This window comes from Triticum dicoccoides, chromosome 6B (assembly GCF_002162155.2).
Source record: "Triticum dicoccoides isolate Atlit2015 ecotype Zavitan chromosome 6B, WEW_v2.0, whole genome shotgun sequence".
NCBI classification, from domain to species: Eukaryota; Viridiplantae; Streptophyta; class Magnoliopsida; order Poales; family Poaceae; genus Triticum; species Triticum dicoccoides.
The window spans coordinates 723,999,106-724,022,569 of NC_041391.1; the positions used below are offsets into that span (position 1 = coordinate 723,999,106).

The 23,464-nt window shown below is 49.2% G+C and overlaps 1 pseudogene; it reads right to left on the bottom strand.

Annotated features, from left to right (window-relative positions):
- Positions 1–357: 357 nt before the first annotated feature.
- Positions 358–6,940, bottom strand: LOC119321693 (annotated as a pseudogene).
- Between the last annotated feature and the right edge of the window lie 16,524 nt (positions 6,941–23,464).

Consider the following 23,464-nt stretch of genomic DNA (forward strand, 5'->3'; position numbering starts at 1 on the left):
TACTCAGGCCCGGGATGTTTAGAAATCACAAATTCAAATGGTAAGTGCTTAAAGCGGGGGGAAACCCTTTTTCTTAATGGTAAGTGCTTAAACTTTCAGGCTCACCGCAAAGCAACCAGACCATTTTTTTTACAATGGCTAGAAAAAAAGCTTTCATAACACGGAAGGCACAAAGGAACGAATTTTACCATCAAAAATACACAAGGATAAAACGACTAACTAGGAAACTTGCAAACGGCTACAATGCAGATCAATTTGCGCTTACACCTGAAGTTACAGACCATTCATTCGATGAAGAGACAAATTATGTACATAACGAGAAAAAAGCTAGACGATCCCATATTGTGCACAAGAGTGTCACTTCAGAACTAACTGCTGGTTTGAAGCAATAACCTTGGCAATGAGCTCGTTCAGAACAGAGGGATAAGTCGCTATTATATGCTGCCAACCTTTGCTCGCGATTATTGTCTGCAAACACGAGGGAGACTGGACTTGGATAAACTTCAAGCACGCCTCCTTCAATTTGTGGCAGTGGTGCTGCTCAGCTAGGACAAGCATGGACGCCACCGAGCTTACACACATGTTCTTACACAACTCTTTCTCACATATGTACTTGAGCCTTTGGACGTCATATCTATCTGCTGCTACCAATAAGTTTTGAAGCCATTGCCGCCACATTTCATACTTTACTGCCTCCTCTTCTGTAGCTTCTGACATTTCATCCTCCTTCATGTCGGGAAATGAGTCTGTGTAGATGAAGTTAAGCAAAGCCTTGAACGCTGTTGCTTCCATGTCTTTGATCTGTATGACATCGAGCGAGGCAGATCCCTCCTTCATGGGTCCAAATAGTTGTGCCATGAAGACCTTAGATTGGGCTGCAAGCATGCATCGGTGCGCTGAGAAAATCTCGCTGCCGACTTCAAACGTCACATCAGCACCAACCTTATTGTGAAGGAGATTGTTAAGGTTACGGTGTATATCAGGCAGGAGCACTTGGGTGCCACCGGCATCATTCTCGGTGTTGCAGACCATGATGTCACACCGGATGGTGATACAGTCATCCTTGTCTAGATTCATTAATCTTTCAAGGTGTTAGACAAATTAGGGTTTGGAACAATGCTCGATACCCTTGGTGGGTACGGCTGTCATATATTTATAAGAGGGAACCATACAAATACAGGTTATGTTACAACACGTATATCTAATATATACTTAGTCTAACACCCTCCCTCAATCTTAACTATGTCCTGAAACACTCGGAAGGTTAAGATTGCGACGACATCCTTCAAAAGAAGGCAAGGGCAAGGGTTTAGTGAAAATATCAGCAAGCTGATCCTTAGAAGAAACAAACTTAATCTGAAGGAGCTTTTGAGCAACACGTTCCCTCACAAAATGATAGTCAACTTCGATGTGCTTCGTGCGGGCATGAAATACTGGATTGGATGAAAGGTATGTGGCACCAATGTTATCACACCAAAGAACAGGCGGCTGAGTTGAGGAAACCTTCAACTCTCGAAGCAACGACTGCACCCACATGATCTCAGCTGTGGCATTGGCAACAGCTTTGTACTCAGCTTCGGTACTACTCCGAGATACCGTAGCTTGCTTGCGAGCTTGCCAGGCGATCAAGTTAGGCCCAAAGAACACAGCATGTCCCCCCGTGGATCGCCGATCATCAGGACTACCAGCCCAATCGGCATCAGAAAATGCTGAGATCAATCCAGAACGTGCAGGCTGAAGATGGAGACCATATGTATCAGTGTGACGAACATAGCGCAGGATGCACTAAACAGCTGACCAGTGAGAATCACGTGGTGCATGAAGGTACTGGCACACACGGTTAACTGCAAATGATATGTCTGGTCGAGTAATGAGCAAGTACTCCACAATACTGCGGTACTCAGTGGCATCCTCAGGAGCGAGCAAGTCACCAGCAAGAGCTGTCAGTTTGTCTGTGGCAAACATGGGAGTCGTAGCAGACTTACACTGCAACATACCTGCACGACGCAGAAGATCCTGAGAGTACTTCTTCTGAGTAAGAGTCAAGCCACTATCAGAATGAAGAACCTCAAGGCCCAGAAAATAATGCAGTCTCCCAAGATCCTTGACAGCAAACTCAGCACCAAGAGAGGACACAAGCCGATCTGTAGCAGAAGGAGACGAACTGACAAGGATGATGTCATCAACATAGACCAGAATGTACATAGTCACCTCAGGTCGCTGAAGGATAAATAGAGACGTGTCTGCTGTAGAAGGAACAAACCCATGTGCACGAAGAGCAGCACCAAGACAGCATGCCACGCACGCGGGGCCTGCTTCAAACCATAGAGAGCTTTGACAAGACGACACAAATGATGTGGCTGAGCAGGATCAACAGGACCTGGCGGCTGACGCATATAAACCTCTTCTTCCAAAACTCCATGGAGAAAGGCATTCTGAATGTCAAGCTGTCGAAGCGACCATCCGCGAGTAACAGCCAAAGAGAGAAGAACATGAATAGTAGTTGGTTTAATAACAGGACTGAATGTGTCTTCGTAATCAATGCCGTACCGTTGTTTGAATCCCTTGGCAACCAGGCGTGCCTTGTACCTCTCAATGGAGCCATCAGCATGTTTCTTCACCTTGAATACCCATTTAGAGTCAATGATATTGACACCAGACGGAGGTGGAACAAGACGCCAAGTGTTGTTTCTTTGAAGAGCATGAATCTCCTGCTCCATCACAGCACGCCAATGTGGGATGCCAAGCGTTGCTCGAAAATGTCGCGGTTCAGTCGTAGGGTCAGCCTCGGCATGCGCCACACAGGCCGCAAGCCATGCGACAGTGCCGTCAGTGCGCTTCTTCGGTTGGAAGATGCTACTTTTGCTGCGAGTGTGGGGACGCAGGATGACAGGCGGAGATGGCGCTGGAGCTGCCACACCAGAGGAGCCACTGTCCATCAGCGGCGAGGAGGATGCGCCGGCGGGCGAGTCCGGTGGCACGGTCAGGGTCGGCGAAGACAGACGGGGCGTGACCGGCGTCGACGGACCAGGCGACGAAGACTCAGTGACCCGCGAGGCCTCCGGCCCAGGGGATAGCGCCGCGGGTCCAGCCGACCCGGCCAACAGCTCAGCAGGTTCGGCCGGCTCAGGCGACAGCGAGGCTGCTGGCCCAGGCGACTCGGGCACCCTGTCGGATCCACGTGCATGGGACATGCGCGCGTGATCGACGTCGGGGTCAGGTGGAATAGTGGCGGGGGCAGCCTCGTCGAGCGCCTCGTCCGGCGTAGCAGCAGCCGGCGCAGTTGTGGCCGTATCATCATCCAGAAGTTCAAGTCGAGCGCCTCGTCCAGTCCTTGCACCATGGTTAGGCAACAACAGAGGAGAATATGCAGCATCCACAAATTGATCAGGCAAAACTGGAAAAGAGTGCAACTCGGTGACGGGAGTATCGGTGGGTGGTGTGAGCGTGGAAAACGGGAAGACAGCCTCATCGCACACAACATCACGAGAAATGTAAACACGATTTGTCGGAATGTGAAGACACTTGTAACCTTTGTGGAGAGGACTGTACCCAAGAAACACACATTGTTTGGATCGATACTCAAGGTTATGCTTATTATACGGACGAAGATGCGGCCAACACGCACAACCGAACACTTTGAGGAGGGAGTAATCTGGAGTTTCATTAAGCAACACTTCTAGCAGAGACTTCATGTGAAGACGTCGTGTGGGAATCCTGTTTATCAAAAAACAGGCAGTAACAAAATCATCGCTCCAGAACCGAAACGGGACAGAGGTACGTGCATGAAGTGTCAGGCCAGTTTCAACTATGTGACGGTGCTTGCGCTCAGCTGCACCGTTCTGCTGATGTGTATGAGGACAAGACACATGGTGTGAGATGCCAAGCTTCTGAAAGAAGGTGTTAAGGTTACGATACTCACCCCCCCCCCCCAGTATGACTGAACATGGATAATTTTGTGCTTAAGCAATCGTTCAACATGTGCTTGAAATTGCATAAAGACATGAAACACATCAAATTTGCGCTTAATAAGATAAATCCAAGTAAAGCGACTGAAAGCATGGATGAAACTGACATAATAGTTGTGACCACTAACAGATGTTTGGGCATAGCCCCACACGTCTGAAAACACAAGTTCAAGAGGAGCCGTGACAACACGACTTGATACAGAAAAAGGCAACTGATGACTCTTGCCTTGTTGACAGGCATCACACACTAGAAACTCCTTATTACTCGACTCAACAGGAAGACAATGACGATGAAGCACATGGCGCACAATGGGAGTAGCGGGGTGGCCAAGGCGAGAGTGCCACTGCGACGAGGACACCCGAACACCACTGAAAACTTGAGAGACTCGTGGCACATCAAGTGCGTATAAGCCGTCGCGAACTCGACCACTAAGAAGAACGTCCCTCGTGTCCCGGTCCTTAACAAAAAAATGAAAAGGGTGAAACTCAACAAACACATTGTTGTCACGAGTTAATTTAGGGACCGAGAGTAAACTACGTGTGACTGAAGGAACACGAAGGACATCAAGCAGACGCTAGGTTTTAGTGGTACGTGAAAGGAGAGATGCCTGACCAACATGTGAGATGGGCATACCTGATCCATTGGCCGTGCGGACCTGATCGTGACTGGTGTAGGGCTGACGAGTGGCCAGCTTGTCAAGCTGGCTCGTCAAATGGTCCGTAGCGCCCGTGTCCATGTACCAGGAAGGATCCACCGAGTATGAAGGAGTGACTCCGGGATCCGGTGTAGCAAGAGCAACTTGCTTCTTATTGCCCTTCCCATTGTTCCCAATGCCAAGAAAATCTCGTTTAAAGCGACGATGGCAGCGAGACGCCAAGTGCCCCTCAATGCCGCAGAGTTGACACTCAACCCCACCACCACATGCCTCGCAGTGGAGCCGCTTGCGGCCAGCCGTCTGAGGGGGAGCGGGCGGACGGGGCTGGTTGCCCGAGGTCGGCTGCGCTTTCTGCTTGGCACCGCGAGCGCCCCCGCGGAGAGCAGCGTTCGCAGTAGGACCCTCCGTGTAGACGCCAACGAAGCGGCGAGCAGCGAGCCTCTATTCGGTGTTGAGGAGGCGTGCATAGAGATCACGAGGCGGCATCGGCGTGTCACGTCCATTGATGTTTTCAACGAGAGAATCATAGTCCTCATCAAGCCCATTGAGAATGAACGAAGTAAACTCCTCGTCACGGAGAGGCTTCCCAATAGATGACAGTGTGTCAGCCAAGCTTTTGACCTTGTTGAAGAAGGCCGTGACGGAGAGATCATTTTTCTTGACCTCACCCAGCTGGTTATGAATGGCAGAGGAACGGGCCAGCGACTGCGAGGAGAAGCTGGAGTCGAGCGTGGCCCATGCATCCTTCGACGTCGCGGCAAAGACCACCATGCCGGCCACGGAGGGAGTGAGCGAGGACTGAATGGCACCCAAAATAGCTTAATCCTGAGCGATCCACCGACGATGAGCAGGGTTGGACACCATGACGGAGCCACCAGCGGCCGCGGGCACCGGGACCATGGCCGGTGGACACGGCAACGTACCGTTGACATACCCCTCAAGATAGTGACTACGCATCAGCGGCAACACCTGAGCGCGCCACAGGAGGTAGTTGTCCGCAGAGAGCTTCACCGTCACCAGATGAGCGAAGTGGAACGGTCCTGGTTCAGCCACCGGTGCGGAGAGCTGCGAATCATACGTCGGAGGAGCACTGTACGGAATCAGCGCATCGGCCGACGGAGGCGGACGGTAGTGTTGGTGATGATCATAGGGCGCCGTAGGAGGTACGCCGTAAGGCTGCAGCGGCGCGACGTACGGCATAGGGGCAGCGTAGGGCGCGCCATACGGCGACTCGTAGGGCACCGCGGAGGACGAAGCATACGGCGCCGGCGCGACGTACGGCGACGACGGAGCGACATACGGCGCTGGATACGGCCCGCCGTAGGGCACCTGGACGGGAGCACCACGAGGGCCTGGAGCCGGCGGCGCAACATGCAATGGAGTCGCGCCGTACGGAAGCTGCACAGAGGCACCGTAGTTGAACTCCAGAGATCCATCACCGGGCTGCGCTGGATGGTTGACCGCCAAAGACCCATCACGGGATGGCTGCGCTGGATGCGATGGAGCCGTGCCATGCGCTCGATCATAGGAGTTCACCGCGAGAGCTGCATCACGAGGAAGCGACGCATCACGGGCGAGCGGCGATCGGGGTGCTGGTGGGTGCGATCGCGATGTGGCCGGACGGGCCCAGGCGAGCGGAGTGGACGCCATAAACGGTGTTTCCGTCGTCAGGGTTGACAGAGGCGGCACGGCGGCGAAGGCCGACGCGGCGGCGGCAGATGAAGCGGAAGCACGGCGCTGATCGAACGCGTCTGATACCATGTTAGACAAATTAGAGTTTGGAACAATACTCGATACCCTTGGTGGGTACGACTGTCATATATTTATAAGAGGGAACCGTACAAATACAGGTTATGTTACAACACGTATATCTAATATATACTTAGTCTAACACAAAGGCATCTATTTTCATAAACTTGTAGAAGCCCCAAGAAGAGGCATCGGAGGAGAAGCGCATGTTTTCATTCCACGGATGTACACTGGATTCTGCCACTCAACCTCGTCGACGAAGCTAAAGCTAAACTTGGCTTCCACATGCTTGCCATCGTCGTCATCGAGACGGTGCACATAGAGAGAGACGACGTCGGCGCGATCCGAGATGATGCCGTTAGGATAGTACTTGATGGACCAACGATAGCCTCCCACCCCGAAATCATGAGAGATGATGCTTTGACCATTGGGTGTCTCCTTGGTACGAGCGTAACCCTTGACCACAAGCAAGTGGTACCCGCAGTCTGAGCTGGTGCTGACGAAGGTCATGGTGGAAGGGCACAGCATGCCGTCGTCCAAGACGGATACGCCGGCGAACGACGACATGGCCAACTCGCCGTGCGTGGACGTCGCTTAGCTTGCCCCGACGACTGGTGGGTGAGTCTCACGTTATCACGAAGCCTATGGTACGTCTGGCTATCTGCAGGCTATGCACGTATATATATGGCCGATCCAGAATACACGGATGGACACTCCAAATCTTCAGTAGTAGTACAACTCTGATCGTATGGCACCAGGAACGGACACAAATTAGGAAAGTCCTGATCGCACTCGTCAGTTTGGACGTTGTATTCTTCTTGCCCCGATGTTGTGTTGCTGCTGCTGAACTTTCCATTCAAACATTAAGCTAAGAAGCTGTCTTCACTGCTCCATTCTTGGACCTTATCCCCTCCCCAGAGAGAGCCGGCTGGGATGGCGTGCATATGCCACGTGTGTGACTGGGATGGCGGCTCGATGTTGGTGCGGCCGGCTGGACGATGAGGGCAGGAGGCGGTGGCGTTGTTCTTCGTGTAGCCCACGCTCCGGGACGGCGGTATCGGGGAGGCTTCAAGCACTCGTCCCTGTGTTCGCGGTGTGGCCATACATGAAGGTGGTGTGGTGGACAACGTTCGGCCGCACACAGGTACAGGGAGCCGAAATAGTCCGCGTTTATGCTCTTCCTTTCCTGCTGCTCGGTAATGGCGTCGGTCCGAGTTAGACACCCAGTGGCTGATGCCGAGCTAAGAGTGAAAGGCTGGGTCTTCTGCTCTTCCTATCATGGTTGGAGTGTTGTGTTAGAGAGTTCTGCTTGTGGACGATCGGCTGCTGTTGATAGATTTCCAAATATTGCTCACGTCGGTATGTTTCTGACCTGACTTGTAACTCAAGTTGATTCCCTTGTACATGACTATATATATGAAACATGAGAAGAGAGGAGGCGTGCAATTTAGCAGCCCCGATCTAAACTTACATGGTATCAGACACCGGTCGATCCTCTTCCCTCTACAACCTCCAAACCCTAACACCTAGCCTAGTCTCCTTCCTCCACCATGTCGGCCGACGATCTCAAGAAGCTCGAGGCCGAACTGAAGCAACGCGAGTCTCTCCTCCAAGCTCGCCGGGAAGAACTTGATCGCCGTGCCGCTGCGATGGGAAAGTCTCCCGACACCACACCAGCCGCCCTACCCCCTACCCCCTCCTCCTATGTCTCCTCCATCAAAACACATGTTCCTATCACCCTCGATCTTCAGGATTCCAACTATGCAAAGTGGCGCGAGCTGTTTCTCGTCGCCCTCAGACGCTACGGCCTCTCCAACCACGTCGTCGGCGGCGCTACCGCCACCCCGTCCGACACCCCGCCCACCTCTGATTGGGGTCGTGACGACTACACGGTGCTCTCCTGGATCTACGCTTCGATCTCCACCGAGCTCTTCGGCATCATCATGGCTCTCGGTTCCACGGCGCGGCAGATTTGGGACTCCATCGCCAACCTCTTCCACGACAACAAGAAAAGCCGTGCCCTCGCTCTCGATGCTGAGTTCCGCAACACGGCACAAGGAGACATGTCCGTCCACGACTACTGCGCCAAGCTCAAGTCCCTTGCCGACGCTCTCGGCGATGTCGGCCAGACTATCTCCGACGAGACGCTCGTCCTCACGGTGCTTCGCGGCCTTAATGAGCAATTCAGCCATCTTCGCTCTTTTCTTCCGTTTCAGGTGCCGTTTCCGTCATTCCTGCAGACACGCTCGGCTCTCGTCCTCGAGGAGACGCAGAAAAAGACCGACGCGAAAAACGCCGCCGCCACTGCGCTTTGGGCATCGGGCAACAGCATCCTGCCGAGCGCGGGCGGCAAACGCGCTCTACCGTCCGGGGGCGGACGCGGCTCTAGCGACCAGCGCTCCTTCAGCTCATCTAACACGAGCGGCAGTCGCGGCAACTTCACAAACACTCGCGGCCGTGGGCGCGGCGGCCGTGGACGGGGCCGCACCGAGCCATGGATGTTCAATCCCTGGACCGGCCTCCCGACGCGCGCGCAGCTTCAACAACAACCTCCTCCTGCGCCCTGGCAGCCACGACCCTGGCGTGCACCTGGCGTTCTTGGTCCTCGACCTGGTGCTGCCCTTCCGCAGGCGTACGCAGCCTACGGCCCTGGTGCGCAGCCCCACGGCATCCTTCCGTCTCCGTCGACTCCAGTATACAACGGACATCAACAGCACATTGACACGGCTCTTCTGAACGCCCTGAACAACATGCATCTTCCCGGGAACCAGGAGTGGTTCATGGATACAGGAGCTTCGTCCCACATGGCATCTGATCACGGTACAATATACTCTTTACAACCTACCTCTCAAACAGTCACGGTTGGCAACGGCCAATCTATTCCTGTCACCCATGTTGGCTCCACCACAATTCCCTCGTCCTCCCATCCTCTCTCTCTTCGTAATATTCTCATCGTACCTCATATCATTAAAAATCTTATTTCTGTTCGTCAATTCACTATCGACAATTTTTGTACTGTTGAATTTGATCTTTTTGGTTTTTCTGTAAAGGCGCTTCCTTCCAGGACCGTGATCCTTCGCTGCAATAGTCCCGGGCCTCTCTACGCCGTCTGCCGCCCTCCAACAGATGAAGCCCTCCTCACCACCACCTCGTCATCGCTTTGGCACCGCCGCCTCGGACATCCCGACCATCATACCATGTCACGCCTTCAACAGTCCAAGTTTATCTCATACAATAAAGATGGGTCGTCCCTTTGTCACGCCTGTCAGTTAGGAAAACATGTTAGGCTTCCGTTTTATAATTCTAAAACATATACAGTTCGTCCATTTCAGCTTTTCCATTGTGATCTTTGGACGTCCCCCATCCCTAGCAACTCTGGGCTTTGCTATTATCTTATCATCGTGGATGATTATTCTCATTATTTTTGGAGTTTTTCCCTTCGTAAGAAATCAGATGTTTATGCCACCCTCGTTGCCTTTCATGCATTTGTTCACACGCAGTTTAATTTGCCCATCTTAGCTATCCAATGTGACAATGGTGGCGAGTTCGTCAATACACGTCTAGACTCCTTTTGTGCTCAACATGGACTTCTTCTTCGGTTCTCCTGTCCCCATACCTCTCAACAAAACGGCAAGGCGGAACGTGCCATTCGCACTACCAATGATGTTATTCGTACCCTTTTATTTCAGGCATCACTACCTCCATCTTTTTGGGCTGAAGCTCTCTACACCGCCACATACCTCATCAACATACGACCGACCGCAGCTACAAATTTTGCTACTCCATACACCACTCTTTTCGGCATTACACCACCCTACAATGACCTTCGTGTTTTTGGTTGCCTTTGCTACCCCAACACAGCTTCTACCACAGCTGATAAACTCTCCCCTAGATCAGTTAAATGTGTTTTCCTTGGCTATCCCCCTCGACACAAAGGCTACCGTTGTCTCGACTTAGCTACACGACGCATTATTATATCCCGCCATGTTGTTTTCGACGAGGCAACCTTTCCCTATGCCCCACCAGCTGTACCTATACCATCACCATCATCAACCGAACCAGTTACTTCCTTTCCCCATCCGTTGTCCTTTACACATGGTCGATCCTCTACGGCGCATGCGCCTGCTTCCTCCCGGTCCACTATGCATGTACCCGATAGCCCACCTAGTCCGGGTCGCTCGCCTCCTACAACCATCCCACCTACTCCCGCTGGATCACCTAGCTCAGCTGTAGCGTCTCCCTCTCCCGGCCCAGCCAGCCCACTCCCCCATGACAGTCCACCGCCTGCGTCACCCCCACCTGTGCCCGTACCTATTCACCGCACTCGCATGACGACCGGGCGTTTACCTCCACCGATCGATCGCCTCAACCTTTCTGCGGTTGTCTCCTCCCCTATACCTCACAACTATCTCACGGCACTCCGTGATCCGTCATGGCACAGTGCTGTGCAGGAAGAATATGATGCTCTCACTATCAACAACACTTGGTCTCTTGTTCCTTCTCCTCCCGGAGCCAATATTGTGAGCGGTAAATGGATTTTTGTCACAAATATAATTCCGATGGCTCCTTAGCTCGTCAGAAAGCTCGTTGGGTCGTCCGTGGTTTTTCACAACAGCATGGTGTGGACTATGATGAGACCTTTAGCCCAGTTGTGAAACCCGCCACCATTCGCTTGGTTCTCTCTATCGCACTTTCTTCTTCTTGGCCCATTCATCAACTTGACGTTAAAAATGCTTTTCTTCATGGTTCTCTTGATGAGGTCGTCTATAGTCAACAACCATCTGGCTTCATTGATCCTCGCTACCCTCACCATGTTTGTAGCTTGCATAAGTCTTGTACGGTCTTAATCAAGGCCCTCGCGCTTGGTTTCAAAGTTTGCCACCTATGCTCGCTCTATTGGCTTCATTGAGTCCAAGTCTGATGCCTCCTTGTTCATTCTTCATAAGGAGCACACCACTGCATACTTACTTCTATATGTCGACGACATCATACTTACTGCCTCCTCTCCTTCTGCTCTTACATCCATTATCACTTCCTTTGCTAACGAATTTGCTACCAATAGTAGAAAAAGGGTCAAACGTGAAGCACATTAGTGCCGGTTTGTATTTGAGACGGCACAAATGTATACATTAGTGCCGGTTCCAACGGCTAGCCGGGCCGCTCTCATTAGTACCGGTTCGTGGCTAACCTTTAGCACCGGTTCGTGCCACGAACCGGTACTAATGAGAGTGGTGGCAGGATGTTGTCAGTCTGGGCCCCCTCCAGCACCTTTAGTACCGGTTCTTGGCACGAACCGGTACTAAAGGTCATCCTACATAAACCCTTCGTCCACCCGAGCTCGCTCTGTTCTTCCCCTTTCCCCTCTCCTCTCTGTTCTTCCCCTCTTCCTCTCGAGCTCATCACACATTTTGCCCAAAATTTGTCAAGATTTGAAGGCCCCCATCCATTCAAACGATCACAAAGGTTAGCAACTTTGTCCTTTCATCTCTCATTGCTATATTAGCTCTTGCAATGCTTTATATAGTTATTAATTTGTGAGTTTAGTAATTTGGGAGGAAATATATATATGTGCTAGTATTTGATTTATATGCAATTTGAGGTTAAAATAACACTTAGTTTGCATATGTAGGTGTGGTTTACTTAGTGCCTTCTAAATCTCCGTCGTAACCACCGTCGATCGCCTGCACCGTCCCGTCGCCGGCACCACCTTGTGGTGAGGCTCTTGTTCATGAAATTTTATATAAAAAATTGATGTTTGTGTGATTTGGATATATAGTTACTCGTATAATAAATATCTTACCCGTACGTTGTTTGTTATACATAGTGCCATGGTTTTGATATCTGTCCCCGTCGGCCCTCGTCCTTGTTATGATTCGGATGTGGTATATTCTCTTTTAAAACTATTTGTTGCATTTCGTGTTTATGACAAATTATGCCCATCAAGTTGACATAGATATTTTTATCTAGGAGGTATGTGAACCGGAAATTCCAACCGACCCTATTGTCGAGAGGTTAAATTTAGTTGAAAGAGAAAACGAGTACTTGAAAGAAAAATTGAAAAGAATTGAGGGGGAGAAGATGGAATTGGAGTTGCATGTTGCCGATGTCGTCGATGATCACAAGATCAAGAAGGAGAAAATGCGCTTGAAGATTAGAAAGATTAGAAAATATGCCATCGATAGTGAGGCTTGGTATCATTATGCTGTTGGATCAATTGTTACCTTAGTTGCGATCTTGATCGCATTTGTTGTTGCATTTAAATGCTTTAGCTAGAGAGTTATTTGTTTGTTGCATTTAAGTGTTGTATGAACTTGTATTAATTTGGTCTATTCGGTGTTGTGTAATGAAGATGAGCCAGCAATGGATGTACGATGACCGATGCTCTCCCCAGTTCGTTGAGGGCGTGCATACTTTTCTGCTTGCGGCTGAGGCAAACAAGCGGGCAGATGGTTTTATGCCTTGTCCATGTGCTGGCTGTAAGAATGGTCGCAATTACTCTACGTCAAGAACCATTCACGTCCACCTGTTTGAGTCCGGTTTCATGCCCCACTATAATGTTTGGACCAAGCACGGAGAAAGAGGGGTTATGATGGAAGACAATGAAGAAGAAGAGGACGACCACAGCTATCCTGGCCATGGGTTCCCTGAATACGATGATACAACAATGGGGGAAGAAGCTGAGCCGGTAATGCAGGAAGAAGTTGAGCCGGCAATGCGGGAAGAAGCTGAAGAAGAGGCATCAGATGAGCCCATTGATGATCTAGGTCGGGCCATTGCCGATGCAAAGAGAAACTGCGCAAGTGATTTGGAGAAGAAGAAGTTGCAGCGCATGTTAGAGGATCACAAAAAATTGTTGTACCCGAATTGCGTAGGTGACAAGAAAAAGTTGGGCACCACACTGGAATTGCTGCAATGGAAGGCAGAAAATGGTGTATCTGACAAGGGATTTGGAAAGTTGCTGGTAATGATAAAGGATATGCTTCCAAAGGACAACGAATTGCCCGAGAGTACGTACGAAGCAAAGAAGGTTGTCTGCCCTCTAGGGTTAGAGGTGCAGAAGATACATGCATGCCCTAATGATTGCATCCTCTACCGCGGTGAGTACGAGGATTTGAACGCTTGCCCGGTATGTGGTGCATTGCGCTATAAGATCAGCCGCGATGAGCATGGTGATGTCGATGGCGAGCGCCCCAGTAAGAAGATTCCTGCCAAAGTGATGTGGTATTCTCCTATAATACCACGGTTGAAACGTTTGTTCCAAAACAAAGAGCATGCCAAGGCAATGCGATGGCACAGAGAAGACCGTAAGAAAGACGGAAAGTTGGGAGTACCCGCTGACGGGTCGCAGTGGAGAAAAATCGAAAGAAAGTACGGGAAGGAGTTTGCAGATGACGCAAGGAGCGTATGGTTTGGTCTAAGCGCAGATGGCATTAATCCTTTTGGGGAGCAGAGCAGCAACGATAGCACCTGGCCTGTGACTCTATGTTTGTATAACCTTCCTCCTTGGTTGTGCATGAAGCGAAAGTTCATTATGATGCCAGTGCTCATCCAAGGCCCTAAACAACCCGGCAACGACATTGATGTGTATCTAAGGCCATTAGTTGAAGAACTCTTACAATTGTGGAATGGAACAGGTGTACGTGCATGGGATGAGCACAAACAGGAAGAATTTTACCTAAAGGCATTGCTGTTCATGACCATCAATGATTGGCCTGCTCTCAGTAACCTTTCAGGACAGACAAACAAGGGATACCACGGATGCACGCACTGTTTGGATGATACCGACAGTATATATTTGAATAGTTGTAAGAAGAATGTGTACCTCGGACATTGTTGATTTCTTCTGAGCAGGCATCCCGTAAGAAAGAAAGGCAAGCATTTCAAAGGTGAGGCGGATCACCGGACGAAGCCTCGCCACCGTACTGGTGCTGATGTACATGATATGGTCAAGAATTTGAAGGTGATATTTGGAAAGGGTCCTGGCGGACAATCTGTTCCAAAGGACGCTGACGGACGCGCACCCATGTGGTAGAAGAAATCTATATTTTGGGACCTGGCATATTGGAAAGACCTAGAGGTCCGCTCCGCAATCGACGTGATGCACGTGACGAAGAATCTTTGCGTGACCCTGCTTGGCTTCTTGGGCGTGTATGGGAAGACAAAAGATACACCTGAGGCACGGGAGGACCAACAACGTATGCACGGAGAAGACGGCATACATCAGGGTCATGCAAGCTACGCTCTTACCAAAGAAGAGAAGGAAATCTTCTTTGAATGCCTGCTCAGTATTAAGGTACCGTCTGGCTTCTTGTCGAATAGAAAGGGAATAATAAACATGGCAAAGAAAAAGTTCCAGAACCTAAAGTCTCATGACTGCCACGTGATTATGACGCAACGGCTTCCAGTTGCATTGAGGGGGCTTCTACCGGAAAACGTTCGATTAGCCATTGTGAAGCTATGTGCATTTCTCAATGCAATCTCTCGGAAGGTAATCGATCCAGAAATCATACCAAGGTTACAGAATGATTTGGTGCAATGTCTTGTCAGTTTCGAGTTGGTGTTCCCACCATCCTTCTTCAACATCATGACACACGTCCTAGTTCACCTGTGCCAAGAGATTAACGTTTTGGGTCCTGTATTTCTATACAATATGTTCCCCTTTGAGAGGTTCATGGGAGTCTTAAAGAAATATGTTCATAACCGTGCTAGGCCAGAAGGAAGCATCTCCAAGGGCCATCAAAATGAGGAGGTCATTGAGTTTTGTATTGACTTTATTCCTGACCTTAAGCCGATTGGTGTTCCTGAATCGCGGCATAAGGGCAGACTGGATGGAAAAGGCATGCTAGGAGGGGAACAAATAATATGTATGGACGGACATTCTCTCACTGAAGCACACTACACAGTTCTACAGAATTCCGCCTTGGTGGCTCCGTATATGGATGAACACAAGAATTTGCTATGCTCCAAACACCCGGAGCAGTCTGATGACTGGATTACACGTGAACAAACCAGGAGTTTCGCGTGCTGGTTGCAGACACGTACCATGCATGACACCTCTATTGAAGATGACCTGTACTTGTTGTCCCAGTTACCATCTTCGAACATAATGACTTTCAAAGGGTACGAGATAAATAGTAATACATTTTACATGATCGCCCAAGATAAGAAGAGCACCAACCAAAACAGTGGTGTCCGCTTTGATGCAGAAATCAAGACGGGAAAGGAAACATATTATGGTTATATACAGGACATATGGGAACTTGACTATCGACGTGGTTTAAAGGTCCCTTTGTTTCGGTGCAAATGGGTCAATATGACATGAGGCGGGGTAACGGAAGACCCGCAGTACGGAATGACAACAGTGGATCTCAACAATCTTGCGTATGCAGACGAACCATTCGTCCTAGCCAATGATGTGGCACAGGTTTTCTATGTGAAGGACATGTCTACCAAGCCAAGAAAAAGAAAAGATAAGGAAGCGAATGCATCGTACGATGAGCCAAAGCGGCACATAGTTCTTTCTGGGAAGAGAAACATCGTGGGAGTAGATGACAAGATAGACAAGTCAGAAGATTATGAAAAGTTTGATGAAATTGCTCCATTCACAGTGAATATTGACCCGAGCATCCCGTTAAATGATGAAGATTTTCCATGGTTACGGCGCAAAGGGACACACGCGAAGAAAAAGTTTCACACCCAAAGATCTGGGATGTGATCGGCTTCACTAGCTATCATCACTTTGTTCTGTGTTTCGCACCGAGAGGGGAATCTCTGTAATAGTTAGGGTAGTTATGTGTTTTGGCATTTGAAACGCGAAGAAATTTTATGTGCAAACAAATTCTTTCATGCCTTTACTGATTTTTAAAGTTAAGTAATTCACAAACTAGTGATTCACACTAATTTCAAATAATTCAAAATTTAAACTATTCAAATTTAAAAACTACGGGCACTAACAAAAAGTTTGTAATTTTTTGTACCTAAAACAAAAATGTTCACAAAGAAACTCTAAATACACAAAAAAAACAACACAAAAATAAATAAAGCAAAAAAATAATAAAAAAAAGCCCTAACAGAAAGTTTGTAATTTTTTGTACCTAAAACAAAAATGTTCACAAAGAAACTCTAAATACACAAAAAACAACACAAAAATAAATAAAGCAAAAAATAAAATAAAAATAAGCCCGCCTACTAGGCTAGAGCGGCCTGCATACGACTAGAAACCCAACATGTAGTTGGGCCAGGATGCAGGCCCGCAAAGGCCAAGTGGGCCCACAGGGCTGCAAAGAACACGTAGGCCCAGTAAGCCTGCTTTGGAGAGGAGCTCGAGAGAGTGACCGCACGGAGGTTTATAAACCAGTGCGGTCGCCCTCGGCTATCGAGGTGGGACTAAACTTGCCGCACCGCACCTGCGCCAGTGCACCCCGTTTAGTACCGGGTCGTGGCACAAACCGGTACTAAAGGGGGGCCTTTAGTACCGGTTTGTGCCACCACCCGGTACTAAAGGGGGTCGCTTCCCGCCGCTTGGCCTGGCCAAAATAGGCCTTTAGTACCGGTTGGTGGCTCCAACCGGTACTAAAGGTGCCTTCTATATATACAACAGCTATGAAAATTTCAGTTTCCCTCTCTGTTCGTTCTTTTGTTTCCGTCTCCGTCGCCGTCGCCGCCGCCCTCGATCGTCTCCGTCGCCGCTCGTCTCCGTTGCCGCCCCCGTCCCCGTCGTCGCCCCCGTCCCCGTCGCCGCCCTCGTCTCCGTCGCCGCCCCGGGCCCGTCCCCGTCGCGCCGTCCCCGTCCCCGTCGCGTCGTCCTCGCCGTCGCCTCGCCGTCCCCGTCGCCTCGCCGTCGCCGTCGCCCACTGTGAGCCCTCCCCGAGCCGGTACACACACACACACAAGCATGTTTAATTAATTTAGATAATTAGTCTTTAATTAGTTTAGATTATTTAGATTATTATTTTCTATGTTTAATTAGTTTAGATAATTAGTGTTTAATTAGTACAAACACACACACACGTATTTTGTATTTTTAATTAGTTTAGATTATTTAGATTATTATTTTTTCACTATTATATATGTATGAATGCATGTTAATTAGATGGATATAATTATTGTTTAATCAGTTAGAAATTAGTGTTATATAGAAATGTTAGAAATTAGTGTTATATAGAAATGTTAGAAATGTTAGAAATTTTAGTGTTATTTAGATTATTTAGATTAGCATAATTAGTGTTATATAGAAATGTTAGAAATTTTTATTATCAAAATCCAATCATTAAAAAATTGTTACTTTTTGCGGGCATATAGCTAGTATTTGTTCTCGATGATGCCCGGCCCACATCCTCGCCGTCGACCCGTCCGCGACGACGTCCAGCCGACCCATGTCCGGGACTGGGCTCCGCCGGGCTGGCACTGGGAGGTGCTGCCTGGAGGGACGCGCCGCTTGATGAGGAACCCGGCCCCGGGTCCCGTCGTCGACCCTGATCTCGTTTGGTGACGTTCGCGTGGGCCAGTTTCGGTGCGGAGGGACCCGGCCCCGCCGGAGGTGGTACGTCGCCGTGTCAGGGAGGAGGACGAGCACGTCCATCGCTACATGGTTGCGTTAGAGGGCGGCAGGTTCTCCAATACCTGGCAGTATCTTCGGGGATCTCACTTCAGCTATGATCCTGTGAGGGTTCCTTCTCTTTGGGTGTCCACCGCCCGCGCCGCAGGAACCGCGAGTGTCCTAGATTCTTCTGTAGTATTCCATCTTTAATTAGCTAGCCAGTGATGTACTATTCAATATTATATATTATTCGAGACGATGTATTCGAGATTATATCTATTATTCTAGACGAAGTATTCGAGATTATATCTATTATTCGAGACGATGTAATTTGAATACTAAATTGTTTTATATTTCTTTTGAATTAGTTAAATAAAAGCTATGGCAGACAATACTGACAGAGAGGGAGAACAGACCATGTTCGATATGATACGCGGGCCAAATGATGATCAGAATGAAGAAGATTATGACGGCTCCGAATTTCTAAACAACACCGGAGAGGGTGGTATGATATTCGATCGCGACGACCGAATTGATGAAGTCATGAACTACGATTATGACGATGATGAAGAACATGTTGATCCTGAAACAACAAAGACCGGCGAGGTATATATATTTATATAAGCAGGTATCTGGTGATCATCACATGTTTTAAATGACTTGAAGATATATTAACGAATCGATCTTTGTTCTTTCAGCCATCCGGATCGAGCAAATCTTCAGGCAAAAGGACGAAACGAGGCCCGAACAAAAAGTTGAAGGAGGGCATAAAGTACAATATCGAGGCAGTCAGACCTAATAGCGAACCATTAGCGCCTAAGAAGATTGCGGACAAGTTCATTCGTCAGTGCGGAGTTCTTGTGAAGGACCAACTCCCGATCTCCCTTCAAGAATGGAGAGAGCCAGCAAAAGACAAAAGACAAAAAGGCAAAGAAGACGCTGCTCCACGTTCAGATGTTACTTTTGTCGACAAGAATCAAAAAGAACTGCTTTGGGATACTCTCATGGAACATTTCACCCTACCAGATCATTTCACAGAAGCAGATGTGCAGAAAGTGAAGGACGCTGCTCTTAGGAAGATGGCAGTTGCATTCAAGAACCACAAGAATCGTGAATGGGACAAGTACGTCAAGGGAGGAAGGAAGACTCCAGTATTCGAGGGAACACTAGAGAACCAACGTGCTCATTGGGACGATTTCGTGAAATTCAAGGATTCGGAATTAGCTAAGGAACGGTCGAGAATAAACAAGAAGAATGCCAAAAAAAAGGATAAGTTCCATAAGCTGGGGCCAGGTGGCTATGCGGTGGCAATGCCTAAGTGGGATAAGTCTGAGAAAGAGATGGAGGATGTAGGTGCCACTCCGGTTACTAAGAGCTGGCCCCCTAGGGTCAGGACTTGGTTCTATGCGCATGGGGGGGAGTTGGACCCGAAGACAGGCAATGTTTCGACGAGGGCAAGTCTGAAGGGAGCCGACGATGCGATACTTGTTGCAATAGAAGAGGCACGATCGGGGGTGTTCCAGCCCAACAGAGAGAACGACGAGCTTACGCGTGCCCTGGGAAATCCTGAACACCCGGGAAGAACACGAGGCAAGGGTGCTATTCCGTGGTATGAGGGGTTCTCAGACTGGAACACCGACTACAGAACCCGTGCGAGAAAGAAGATTGCGGAGGAGAAGAAGAGGAAGATGGAGGAGGAGCAGAGGAAGCGGGACTATGAACGCCTTCAAGGCCTAGAAGCAAGTCAAGCGGAATTGGTAGTCAAATTCCAGCGGCAGCAGGAGCAGATCAACTCACTTACCCAGCAAAGGGGGTCTCAGCAGCTGCAGCAGCTAGCGAATGATCCAGCATTGGATAGCACCGCCCCATCCATGCCGAGAAACAGCGTGGGTTCCGCCCCGGATGACGCAATGCTGGGTAGATACCCCGTGGATGACATCACGGAGAACACTAGCTGCGAGCTACACGTCAAAATGAAGAACATATCCATGAAGGTGGCGGACGCCGTTGCTTTTACAAATCCCCCCGAGGCAACCTTCCATTGCAACCCGATTCCAGTGGGCTATGCTCGTGTCTTGGTTGATGAGGTGGTGGACCCATATTCGGAGCTAGAGCTTGACTATCCTGGAGGTGACGACGAGCGCTTTCTCGGAGACGCCAAACATCGTATCATCCTATGGAAAAGGATTGCATCATCATTCGAAGGCCACCGACACTGCGTCAGCCGACTCCTCGTCGAAGTCCGCCACCGAGTCAGCAGTTTCCCGCTCCTGCAAGTCCACCAAGTCCGGCAAAGTGTCAGGACACTCCTCCTCCAAGTCCGGCAAAGTGTCAGGCCACTCCTCCTCCTCCAAGTCCGCCACAGCGTCAGACATCCACTCCTCCTCCAAGTCCGGCACAACCTCAGGCCACTCCTCCTCCAAGTCCGGCACAGCTTCAGGCGGCCACTCCTCCTCGTCCAACTCAGCCCCGTCAGCCGTCTCCGCCACCTCAGCAATCACAGAAGAGACACCCCGCAGCTATGGTGCATAGCGGTACGAGTCGAGGTAATACAGGAAGTACAGGCGGAGGCAAGCGATATAAATATGGTCCAAGCTGAAGGAAATATGCCCTAGAGGCAATAATAAAGTTATTATTTATTTCCTCATATGATAAATGTCTATTATTCATGCTAGAATTGTATTAACCGGAAACATGATACATGTGTGAATACATAGACAAACATATAGTCACTAGTATGCCTCTACTTGACTAGCTCATTAATCAAAGATGGTTATGTTTCCTAACCATAGACATGTGTTGTCATTTGATTAATGAGGTCACATCATTAGGAGAATGATGTGATTGACATGACCCATTCCGTTAGCCTAGCACTTGATCGTTTAGTATGTTGCTATTGCTTTCTTCATGACTTATACATGTTCCTGTAACTATGAGAAATATGCAACTCCCGTTTATCGGAAGAACACTTTGGGTACTACCAAACGTCACAACGTAACTGGGTGATTATAAAGGAGTACTACAGGTGTCTCCGAAGGTACATGTTGAGTTGGCGTATTTCGTGATTAGTTTTGTCACTTCGATTGTCGGAGAGGTATCTCTGGGCCCTCTCGGCAATACTCATCACTTAAGCCTTGCAAGCATTATAACTAATAAGTTAGTTATGAGATGACGTATTACAGAACGAGTAAAGAAACTTGCCAGTAACGATATTGAACTAGGTATTGGATACCGACGATCAAATCTCGGGCAAGTAACATACCGATGACAAAGGGAACAACGTATGTTGTTATGCGGTTTGACCGATAAAGATCTTCGTAGAATATGTAGGAACCAATATGGGCATCCAGGTCCCGCTATTGGTTATTGACCGAGAATGGTTTTAGGTCATGTCTACATAGTTCTCGAACCCATAGGGTCCGCACGCTTAACGTTTCGATGACAGTTTTATTATGAGTTTACAAGTTTTGATGTACCGAAGTTTGTTCGGAGTCCCGGATGTGATCACGGACATGACGAGGAGTCTCGGAATGGTCGAGACATAAAGATTGATATATTGGAAGCCTATGTTTGGACATCGGAATGGTTCCGGGTGAAATCGGCATTTTACCGGAGTACCGGGAGGTTACCGGAACCCCCCGAGGGGTTAATGGGCCTACATGGGCCACAAGGGAGAAGAGAGAAGGAGCCAGGAGGGGGCCGCGCGCCCCTCCCCCTCCTAGTCCGAATAGGACAAGGGAAGGGGGGCGGCGCCCCCCCTTTCCTTCCCCTCTTCCTCCTCTTCCCCCCCCCCCTTCTCCTATTCCAACTAGGAAAGAAGGGAGTCCTACTCCCGGTGGGAGTAGGACTCCCCCCTTGGCGCGCCCTCCTTGGCCGGCCGCCTCCTCCCCCCTGGCTCCTTTATATACGGGTGCGGGGGGGCACCCTAGACACACAAGTTGATCTACGGATCGTTCCTTAGCCGTGTGCGGTGCCCCCCTCCACCATATTCCACCTCGATCATATCGTTGCGGTGCTTAGGCGAAGCTCTGCGTCGGTAGAACATCATCATCGTCACCACGCCGTCGTGCTGACGGAACTCATCCCCGACAACCTGCTGGATCGGAGTCCGGGGATCGTCATCGAGCTGAACGTGTGCTGAACTCGGAGGTGCCGTACGTTCGGTGCTTGGATCGGTCGGATCGTGAAGACGTACGACTACATCAACCGCGTTGTGCTAACGCTTCCGCTTACGGTCTATGAGGGTACGTGGACAACACTCTCCCCTCTCGTTGCTATATCATCACCATGATCTTGCGTGTGTGTAGGAATTTTTTTGAAATTACTACGTTCCCCAACAGTGGCATCCGAGCCTGGTTTTATGCGTCGATGTTATATGCACGAGTAGAACACAAGTGAGTTGTGGGCAATATAAGTCATACTGCTTACCAGCATGTCATACTTTGGTTCGGCAGTATTGTGAGATGAAGCGGTCCGGACCGACATTACGCGTACGCTTACGCGAGACTGGTTTCACCGCTACGAGCACTCGTTGCTTAAAGGTGACCGGCGGGTGTTTGTCTCTCTCACTTTAGCTGAATCGAGTGTGGCTACGCCCGGTCCTTGCGAAGGTTAAAACAGCAACAACTTGACGAACTATCGTTGTGGTTTTTATGCGTAGGTAAGAACGGTTCTTGCTAAGCCCGTAGCAGCCACGTAAAATTTGCAACAACAAAGTAGAGGACGTCTAACTTGTTTTTGCAGGGCATGTTGTGATGTGATATGGTCAAGACGTGATGCTATATTTTATTGTATGAGATGATCATGTTTTGTAACCGAAGTTATCGGCAACTGGCAGGAGCCATATGGTTGTCGCTTTATTGTATGAAATGCAAACACCCTGTAATTGCTTTACTTTATCACTAAGCGGTAGCAATAGTCGTAGAAGCAATAGATGGCGTAACGACAACGACGCTACGATGGAGATCAAGGTGTCGTGCCGGTGACGATGGTGATCATGACGGTGCTTCGAAGATGGAGATCACAAGCACAAGATGATGATGGCCATATCATATCACTTATATTGATTGCATGTGATGTTTATCCTTTATGCATCTTATCTTGCTTTGATTGACGGTAGCATTTTAAGATGATCTCTCACTTAATAATCAAGAAGTGTTCTCCCTGAGTATGCACCGTTGCGAAAGTTCTTCGTGCTGAGACACCACGTGATGATCGGGTGTGATAGGCTCTACGTTCAAATACAACGGGTGCAAAATAGTTGCACACACGGAATACTCAGGTCATACTTGACGAGCCTAGCATATACAGATATGGCCTCGGAACACGGAGACCGAAAGGTCGAATGTGAATCATATAGTAGATATGATCAACATAGTGATGTTCACCATTGAAACTACTCCATCTCACGTGATGATCGGACATGGTTTAGTTGATTTGGATCACGTGATCACTTAGATGACTAGAGAGATGTCTGTCTAAGTGGGAGTTCTTAAGTAATATGATTAATTGAACTTAAATTTATCATGAACTTAGTACCTGATAGTATTTTG